Raw genomic sequence first — 11,218 nt, 5'->3', positions numbered from 1 at the left:
CTCAGGCAATCCACTCACCTCAGCCTCCCAAAGGCATGGGATTACAGGCTGAGCCACCGAGCCTGGCCATAAGTTTCTCATCTTTAAAATGAGAAAAAACAATATTTCAACAGAATCAAAAAATTAGGTTATTTGTTGCTGTGCTATTAGAAATAATAAATAAAGGCTTAACAAGAAAAGGAAGGACCAAATTGCTTGTATTAAATTCTATCTGTTGAAATACCTAGAATGGCTCCCATTTGCATACCTGAGCACTGGGCTATATATGTCCCAAAACTGGATATTCAAACCACACACATATCTGGCTGCCTATTGGCTATGTCCATTTAGATGTCACTAGAGTAACTCTACTTTTTGATCTTCCTTCTACCTTCTTTTTTTTTTTTGAGTTGGAGTCTCACTCTGTCACCCAGACTGGAGTGCAGTGGCCGCTCCCGGCCACCGCAGCCTCGCCTGCTGGGCTCCAGCAATCCTCCCGCCTCAGCCTTCCGAGTAGCTGGAATTACAGGCATGCACTACCACGCTCGGCTGATTTTTTTATTTATTGTAGAGATGAGGTCTCGCTGCCCAGGCGGGTCTCGAATCCGTGGACTCAAGCAATCCACTCACCTCAGCCTCCCAAAGGCACGGGATTACAGGCTGAGGCACCGAGCCTGGCATCCTTCTACCTTCTTAAACCTTCCTCTACTTTTTGACTTTCTATGTAGATGAATGACAACACTCCTACCCCCCTGAGCATCATTTTGGTAGATTCTCTCTTCCTCAGTCCTCATGCCTGATCTGCCACAAGTCTGGAGGAGTCTGTCTCCTACACATCCCTCATTCATTTTTTTCCTCTTTATCCTGGTCATTGTGGCCATTGTCATCTCCTGCCTTGTTACTGCAATGATTTTTGCACAGACTTACCTGGTCCTTTCTCATTTCCATCAATTTCAACCTTTACAAAGTATCCAGAATGGTTCTTCTCCAAAAAACCCATTCTCACGGTTCTGCTTAAAAGATGCTGGAAATGGACTCCGAATGTCCTTAAAGTAGGGTTCAAATTATTTCCCCAACATGTTTCTAAGGTCTTTCTGATCTTCCTCTCCAGCCTCTTTCTCTATTCTCCCATCTCCTCCCGTCTCTGCTTCCCCATGTTGAATTTTTGGTTCCTGAAATATGTCACATCTTGCTTTGCTATCAGACCTCCACATTTGCTTTCTGATGTGCTCAGGCTAGAATATGACCTTACTCTCCTGTTGTTTTTCTGACTAGCTCCTAGTTCATCCTTTAGGTCTAAGCTTAGCTGTCACTCCCTCTAGAAAGCTATTCATACCCCATGCCCTGCCTATCCTGGGCTAGAAACTCCAGTTTTGTTCTTCTGTAGTGCTCTGTGCTCCCCACATGTTTCTCACATTTGAAGCTTCTGCTTTTCTTTGATCCTTGCCTGCTGGAATGTATCCTCAGGAGGATGGGGAATATACTTGGTTTGCTCTCCTCAAGACTTTCACGTAACAGGTGATTAATGGTTACATGTTAAGTAAAGAATGCTAGGAAAGGATGTTGCAGAATGAACGGTTCTGCCCTAGACACGCAGAGGTTTAGACAAACATTGGAATATCTTGATCTTAGAATTCTAAGATTTGAAATGTATGACTTCAGTGGTGTTTCCAGAAATTCATGTTAATGTGATGTTATGTGATATATACCTACTAAGGTAGGTTAGCCCAGCATAACGCTGCTTTTAAAATATTTTCTTCTCAGTTTGCACTACTGTTTATACCTGAATTTTCCTTTCAATAATTCAAGACCTGTGATAATTTTGACTAGTCTCAGCATAGTTAGTGTGTCAGTGAGATTTTATTGTAGTTTAATTCTCATTTTACAGCTATGTTAATTGTATAATTTGCCCCTTGTCATTAGCAAGGGGACCAGATTTTTTTATCTGCCACTTTGCAAAGTCTGTTTTTTCTAAACAGGTTCAGGCATTTGCACACCCTAAAAACAGACTTTCAGGATGAAAATTTCAGAACATCTTAAACTGTTACCTTTTAATTATAAGCATATGTGTGTTATCTGCATAGCATATATATATATACATAATATTTATGTGAATATATTTATATAATATAAATTTTACATATGTTTATATATTTATGGTGATATATACGTATATATACTTATAACTATTTGCAACATATGTGTGCATGTGTGTGTGTTTGACTTAAGTTCTATTATAAAATTACAAAGGTAATTTTGAATCACTAAGCCTACACACAGAATCCTGGTTTAGCAATGGGAAGTTTGAGTTTCTCATAAACTTACCCTTAGTAAACAAAAAACCAAAGTTCATTTGCAGACAGTTTTAACCTCGGCTTTTTTTTTTTAAATAAGGCATATAATTTTAGGTCAGCTTAAATTAAAGCTTAACTTGTGTTCCAATATTAACTTATAATATGTATAGCATCTTGTCATCATAAGCTGAATCATGTGTGTGTGTGTGTGTGTGTGTGTGTGTGTGTGTGTGTGTAATGCTGGTCTTTCTCACAGGATTCATTTTTAATTAATATGCTCCCATCTAAAAGGTTTTTGGTACAGATATTCTTTACTGTCAGGAAAACATGTGCAAATGAATCAAATAAAGCAGGAAGTTGGTGATTACTTGCCCCAAGTGTGGAGAGGGTCTTTTCTGTAGAATTTCTAGAAGCCAGACTTTTAAGGGGACCCTTTACATCCTGGAGAATAAAAATTAAATTCTTAAGCATGAATGAGACTTAATTCTTATCCATTGAATGTGGCAATAGTGATTGGATATCACTTATTGGATTGTTACATTGTATTTGACACATTAGGTAATCTTAAATACTTACGGATACCATAATTATTCTATATGGATTTTTCTATATAAAATTGTCATTCATATATTTCATAATATATAAAGTTTTATACTATAGTTTAGAAAAAAATGGGCTATATTATAATGAAAGGCCAGTAAATTTCTGATCTCACAAGCATCAAACACACATTCAAGAGCCGGGTATGTATTAACCCCCATGAAGAACCACAGTTCTGGATTTTCTCTTCTGGTTTTCTTACATGTTACTGAAAGAGTTGTGTTAAAGGTTGGGATGGCTTTCTTAATGTTGTAGACGCATGAACACAATTTGCCCAAAGGTTGGAAGCTCTAGGATTGTCAACGAGTGGCCTCTTTCACTTTCAGTGATCATTTTCTTAGCATCTGAGGAGTTTCTGGGATTTTTTTTCCTATAGATGAAGGAATAAGGGATATTTTGATAGTCAGTCTCCCATATGGTTCATTTTTTTTCCCCCCTGAGAACATCACTCAGTGGTCACAGACTCAGAAATGAGAAAAAAAATATTTTTTTTACCCAAAATGTATCTTCCAAGAAACTTCTCTAAATGTTGTTGTTAAATAGAGACATGACTGTACATCTTGTGAAACAGTATCACCATCAATTCTATTGAATCAGACCCCAACACTCCAGCAGAGAGTCCCTGCTTCCCCGGAACGGAGGTGGCTTCCTGATACCCCTCTTGTTTTCCACAGGCGGGGGCTGCTCTGCTGTTCTACAGCATGCATAAGTAGTCATGGAGAAATGTATTGTAGGCGCTGGAAGGGGCACTGAGGGGAGGGAACACTCTCTTTCTCCTTGGCCCAGGGACGATTCTGATATTAGTCCATTTTCAGAACGATGTACAGTACGATTTTATGAATGAGAGGTCCATTTGTGTATGATGAATAAGAACAGTCGTAACACATATGCAGACCTCAAAGCTTGCTTGAACGTGGGAATCCACATCTGCTTAAACAAAAAAGCATGGCCTTTCTCTATTTGGTTCTTCAACTCTTGCTTCAAACTGGGAGGTTTCGCAAAAACTCTTCCATAGAGTGCACCATAAGCTTTTTTTTGAGTAATCTCACTGCATCTGGCCCTCTTGTCATGCTTTTCCTCTGCTCCTAGTGCTTGAGATTTATGGGTTGCACCAACAGTCTTTCTTAATCTCTGCTTCCATTTGTGTTTATTCAATGAAGACAGCTGGCTGTCAGGCAGGGAGGAGGGAGCAAGGTTGGGTCAACTTAATTATTTATTTTATTTTATTTTTATTTTTTATTGCTAGCCGCCTGTGACTGATCGCTGAAGGCCCCGGTTTTTGCCAGGAGTCCCTCTTCACATAGCTTTCTCTGTCTGGGTTCCTAACTTCTCCATGCCTCCACCCCTAATAACTAGGATTACACCTTTGGGCATCTCCTGCCTCCTGCCCACAGTCTTGTAAATAGTCCTTTTATGGGATATTCCTTCCTCAAAGCATTCCATTGGAGGGTGCTGTCAATTTGTGCTGGGACCCTGATGGATGCACACCCTAATACTCATTTTGTAAGTATCTCCCAAGATACTAACAAAAGATCTGTGAGGGACAAAGGCCATTCATGTTTATCACTGATGGACAGAGAGTAAAGTTGAGGGGCACGGGGTTGGACCAACTGACCCAAGATCAAAAGGCTAGTAATTGACAGGGACTGGCTGGTCATGGGGGTCTCTCAACACCCATCCCCCATGCTCTCTTTTCTTTGCATAATTTTTCTAGTGCAACTTAGCTTTCATATATAAATCAGAGCTGGAAGCTGGCTTCATTAAAAATAAAAATAAAACATTGAATGCCAAGAATGTTCTTACATTATGTGCTTATGTTTATTCTCTTATTACAAAGTACCTCAAGCTCATCGACAAAGGGCAGAGCATTAATTTAAAATTAATAGATAGCACGATGGAAATGGGAAGTCTGAGTTATGGCCTGTGTGATTAATTTGTTCTAGTCATGACTTGAATAAAAGTATATGCTAATGAGGCTAGCAGTGCAGCGTCGCAATCATGCCATTATTAGACATGCACTGCTAGCGACACACTTTCTAAATGACTCAAAACAGCCTGTCTGTTGGCAGTTTTACCCTTAATAGGTTCTGGAATTCAAGGGCAGTACTATAGAGACTGGATCTGCTGCACCAGCACCTGGGCCAGGGGACAGATAGGACACATGGGTGCATCTTTATCCATTTGGTTCTTCCCATATGTGAATTGCTCTGATAAATAAAGACAGTATCAGTCTTCACACTTAAAGTTCACTTTCAAGAGTCAACTCTGAATAAAACCAAGAGTGCAAAATTTACTTAGAGACTTGCTGGATTGACTATCATAAGATCATAAATCACAATATAGCAAAGGAATCAATTAAGCAATCATTAGTCATTGACTATCAACCAGACCCTGTGCTTTGAAAATAAAGGAGAGGGTTACCTTTGTTCCCCCAGGTTCTGTCTGGTGAGAATGACAAGCATGCAAACAGATGACACCTTCTGGGTGGTCAATGCAAGCACTAATTATAAACCATAAAGCCCCTGTGTACAGACTGGCCCATTGCTCAACCTTAGTTGATGTCCGACCTAACCTTTGCTGAGCACTGACACTATTTTAGAATGTTGCTTCATTCTCTTACCTGCCTTAGGACTCTCAAGGTGTCAGCCTCTTTATCTTGATTCAGCCAAACCCTCCCAACCAATTGTTTCAGCTTGACTGTTTCCAGTCTCTCACGGCCCTGGGTGTCCTTACTGCCTCAAACTTCCAACATTACATTGCCAGAAATTTGCTGGGAATGGAGACGATGAGGGTGAACAAAATAGAAAGCCACCAGTGGGGATGTTCCAGGCCAAGGAAACCTGGGTGCAAATGCCCTGAGGCAGTCATGATGATAGGTGAGTTGCTCAGAGAAGACATGCAGAGCTGGGGGTGGTTGGTCAGTGGGTGAGAAGGAGGTTGGAGATGGTGGCGGGGCAGGTCCTATAAGGCTCTGGCCGTGGGTAAGGGATGGAGGGACATGATGAGATTTGAATTTTCAAGTGCTTTGCAGACCACTGAAGCACAATGGGTTGGAGATGCCAAGAGCTATTGCTGGGAGACTCCAGACAGCAGTGAACAAGTTGGCTATGGCAGTGTGGGAGGGAGCAGAATGGAGGTCTGGTACTGGTCAGTGCTTAAGACTCAGGATGTACTTTCTCTGTCCAAAATAAGTGTTTTCTGTTCCATCAACTGTGGTTTCCATGACAACTCTCTGGTCATTCCCTTCCAGATCAGCAATAAATACATGAGAAGGACCCTGGAGGTAGGTATCAATTTATAAGGAAAATGGAGAAAGGTACAATTAATATGATCACTCTTCTTCCTCAAACTCCTGACCTCAAGCAGTCCTCCCCACCTTTGCCTCCCAAAGTGCTGGGATTACAAGCATGAGTCATAGCATCTGACCTCTATTCTTCCTGATAATGCAGGGAGATTTATAAAAGTTCATTAGACAAGGAGCCAGGAGAACTGAATTCAAGTCTTTGCCCTGTCCCTTCCTGAGTTGGGCTCACTGGTCCTAAAACAGGTGATGTTATTACAGTTGGCATCATTCACTGTTGAAAATGTAAGTTCTTCCTCTCTCTGCATGCTAGGCACTGAAGAGACAGTAGTGTTAAGCCATTTCTGTAGAAAAGATCATATGGCTATTGGCTCAGTGTAGGTTTCATGCTTCCAAAGATTAACATGAAGGTCATGGATATTTAGGTTCTACACTGCTGGTGGGAATGCAAACTGGTGCAACCTCTTTGGAAGACAGTGTGGTGATTTCTGAAAGAACTAGAAACTGACCTTCTGTATGAGCAGAAATCCCCCTATTGGGAATATACCTGGAGGAACTCAAAGCATTCTACCAAAAAATAATAATAACTGCACATACATGTTTGTTGCAACTCTATTCACAATAGCAAAAACATGGACCCAACCGTGCTGTCCATCGGAGTTGGACTGGACTAAAAAAAATGTGGTACATATACACAATGGAATATTATGCAGCCATAAAGAAGGACAAACATATGGACTTCGCAGTAACTTGGATGGATTTAAAGTCTATCATACTCAGTGATCTATCACAGAAACAAAGAACTGAGTAACACACGTTCTCACTCATAAGTGGATCTTGAACAATTATTGTAATACTATAAGAAAAGAATTGGCAGTAGTAGGAAACTACCAGGAGAGGGAGGAGCACACCTCCTCAACAAGGATACCTACATAATGAACATTTGTGTGTCTAACCCTGAATTGGACCCTACATTTTTAAAGTAAAAAATTTTAAAGTTAAAAAAACACATTGAAATATCTTCAAAAAATTTTTTTCCTTCTAATCTCATCATCTCATATAATTTTAGGATTGAGGATTTGTATATTCGTTTATTTTAACCCCTATGTTTTGCAGCAAATAGTAGACTCTTTTTGTCTGTCTTTTAACTTCTCAATTCCCATCGAGTAAATGTATAGGGTGTGCAGTTTAGAGGCACTTTAGAAAAAATAAAATTTGAGTTGTGCACAGAAAGGGTTGTACTGCATCAGAGGTGGCCTGGACCACAGGGGCCAGCTAGGAGACAGCTACAGGAATGAAGAGAGGACCGTGTCCTGCTGGAACTTGGGCAGAGAATGGCAGCATGTCAGACCTCAGAGGTCCTCTGTGGGACCGTAGGTCGAACTTGGTGACTCATTGGAGAAGAATGTTAAGAGTCACCCAGAAGGGAGGCCAAGATGTTGAGGCTGCAGGAATGAGTGGTAGGGGGGGCTCCAAGAACTATCTTGGAGGGTAGTGTTAAAGGTGGTACATTGCGGTGCAACTTTGGGGGGAGACAGCAGGTGGTGGCTCCATGAACAGGTCTGGACAGAAGATCCAGCTGTGGAGAGATTAGTGGGATGGATATTCAACCTCAGTAGCCATGGACACACTTCCCTGGGTAGGGGCACGAGCACAGGCTGGGTAGAACCTTGGAGAAGAGACACTTTTACAGAAGAGCAGAAGAAGAAAACGTCGTAAGGGAGACTGGGGAAGAGAAACCTGATGGTGAGGAGGAGAAGTCTGAAGGTTTGGAGGGAAGTCCAGGAGAGCCAGAAGATGCTGAGAGAAGCAGTTTGCCCCCTTAAATCTGCCTCCACCTTTCTGCACCCAGCTTTGAGCCCCTCAGAGTCCCTGTATGGACTGCATTAATGAGCTCCCAGTCCTTAGCTTGACTTGAGCCTAACCAATGGCAGGGCCAGCAGAAGATGGGCAGGTGGGAGGAGTTGAGTCTAGGGTATCATTTTCCCAGCTCTGTCCCCACCAGACTGGCTGCCCTACCACAGGCCACAGGTCTGTGAGGACTGCTCCCTCTGGATTCTGGGTGTCATGCTCATCCTTTGCTACCCAATGTCTAGCCAAAGTCTCACCCTCCCCTGTTCCAGTCTCGAGTGTCCAGCTAACCATCTTGGCTTTCCTTGGTTTGTAAATAATCTCTTCATTAGATGCACTTTTTATTGCTGGTTTGTGTTTGTCTTTGCTTTTGTTCTGAGACAGATTCTTGTTCTATTGCCCAGGCTGGAGTGCAGTGGCATGATCATGGCTCATTGCACCTTCTAACTCTTAGACTCAAATGAACGTCCACTTCAACCTCCTGAGTATCTGGGACTATAGGTGCATGCCACCATGCCCTGCTAATTCTTTATTTTCTGTAGAGAAGGAGTCTTGCTATGTTGCCCAGGCTGGTCTCAAACTCCTGGTCTCAAGTGATCTTCCAGTCTTAGCCTTCCAAAGTGGTGAGATTACAGAAGTGAATCTCCATGCCTGGCCTGTTACTCACTTTTGAGAATGCTATATTTTCTCCAACTTGGACCCTGAGTGATGCAGTAAGAACAGTTTATATCAGATCAGAGAGGTCAAAACTAAAACATGCTCTTTGGATCTAGCACTCATGTCTTTATGACCCTGGCAGAGGCTGTTCCAGTAAAGATGCGTTAATGGACTCAGAATGTTGACTTGTGAGCACCACTGAAGGCCTGCGGTTTTGGAGGGCATAGCTTTCAAGGGTGAGACTCAGAAGGCCTTCCCAGGCCTAGTGTTCTACAGATGATTCCATCCCAGGCCTAGTATTCCACAGATGGTTCCATCCCAGGTCTAGTGTTCTACAGTGGCTCCTCTCCACAAAGGGGGTACCTTCATCATGAGTTTACAATGGCAGCATTGTATTCATGGGAAGCTGCTTTTAGCAATGACTTTCTTAAATAAGAATTGGCTTTTATTTTTTTAAAGGATAAAATTCACCATTTTGAGTGCAGTGGTCGGATCATGGCTCATGGTAGCCCTCAACTCCCATGAAACTCCCCCTTCCACAGAAAAGCAGAAGTTATTGGTGATTTCTCCGTATTGCACCACGGTCAAGCTCGTATGCACACATCTCGTCCTACCAAGAACTGAAGACCTGCCAGTGATGCTTCAAGCACTCTTGTCCATCAGCATGGAAAAGGAATGCCCAGAAATTCATGGGAAAATTAACAGAGAGTGGCCCGTGAAGGCTGGCATCAGCTGACTTCCACCTGCAGGCATCTCCACAGATCTAAGGGCTCTGAACGTCCGACCAGTGTGGCCGGTGGAAATGGCACCTACTCTTTCATGACACTCATTCATGTCACAGATTACATGAATTCTGCTCCTGGGTGGTGTTCCTTCTCAGAAAAATAATAATTTAAAAAAACTCTGAGTTTTCTGTATTTCTGGTCTTCCCACATTACAACTATGCATTACATTCTCTCCCAAGGTGACTTGAGAGTGAGTAGACAACGTCATTGATTCATGTAAAGAATAATTTTTTTTCTATCAAAAGAGATTGTTTTTAACAGTTGGATTTTATTAACGAGGTAATTTAAATGACAGGAATAAAGATTTTTTTCAGAAAGCAATAAATACCAAAAGATGAGGATTTATTTCATACTTCCAAATGCTACTACCTGATATAAATTATGCTCAATAAACAGAGACTCCTCGGCTCCCAGACCTACCAGGCACCTGAGGGTCAGATTGGTCACTGCTCACCCCACAGCGATGGCCTCACAGGAGTACAGGAGAGGGACATCGTTATCCTGCGAATAAATAACAAGAGATACAGTGAAGATTTTAATCAACTGTGCAAATGTTTAAAAGTGCTTTAAATTATTGCCATTTTTTTTTCTTTAAATATTCAGGCTTTGTTTCTCAAATATTGGATGATATTTGAGTTAAGCTGAGCAGAAATGCGAATTCAAAGATTATCTGTAATCCTGCCTCTCATGATTTATTTCAACATGGTGAAAAATACAGAGAAGCTTGCAACCCCAGAAGGGTTATAAAACCAAGCTAATGGCTCAAATGACAGCTGTGAAGGGGACATGCTCCAGGCTGGGGGCCAGGGGCTCAGTCCTGGGTATGATGCTGCTGCCCTCAGTGATTGTGACTTGTATGGACAGTCATGCGTCGCTTAACAATGAGGACACACTCTGAGAAATGCGTTCTTAGGTGATGCTGTTGTGTGAACATCGTTGTGTGCTCTTGTACACATGCGATGGTACAGCTTGCAGCATACCCAGGCCATGTGATATACATGGTAACACCTGGGCTACACACTCATACAGCACATTTCTTCACTGAATACCGTAGGTGATTGTAACACAATACTAAGTGTAAGTGTCTTTAAAAATATCGAAACAGAAAACGTACAGTAAAAATACAGTGGTCATCTTATGGGCCTACGATCATATGCGCGGACAGTCATTGACGGAAGCATCCTTATGCAGTGCACGGTCCCCGGCCCCTCCTCATCTTCTGCTTCTCAGTCTCCCCTTCTGAGTCTGGAAGAGGCAATAAAGACTTCTTTTCCAGGCTGGGCACTGTAGCTGAAGTCTGTAGTCCTAGCATTTTGGGAGGCCAAGGCAATAGGATTGCCTGAGCCCAAAGCTTCAAGACCAGCCTGGGCAACTTGGTGAGACCTCATCTCTACAATAAATCAAGAAATTAGCCAGGTGTGGCGGCATGTGCCTGTAGTTCCAGCTACTTGAAAGGCTGAGGTAGAAGGATCACCTGAGCCCAGGAGGTGGAGGCTGTGGTGGTCATGAGCGTGCCACTACCCTCCAGCCTGGGTGACAGAGTGAGGCTCCAACTGAAAGAAAAAGGGGGGACATCTTTTCCAGCCCTGAAATTCTTCTCCTATTCCTGTTAGACATTCTGTCTTCGTGACTCTTTAAATTAATAATGCATCGGTTCAAAATGATGTGACTTTTTTGAAAAGTAAAAACCTTATGTGGAGAAAATAAGCTCCCAAGCTGTCTGGGTTGATTGCTCCTGCAGGACGTGAATT

Source organism: Carlito syrichta, unplaced genomic scaffold (genome assembly GCF_000164805.1).
Source record: "Carlito syrichta isolate Samal-C Ts95f unplaced genomic scaffold, Tarsius_syrichta-2.0.1 Scaffold287411, whole genome shotgun sequence".
Lineage (NCBI taxonomy): Eukaryota > Metazoa > Chordata > Mammalia > Primates > Tarsiidae > Carlito > Carlito syrichta.
This window is presented reverse-complemented; position numbering follows the sequence as displayed.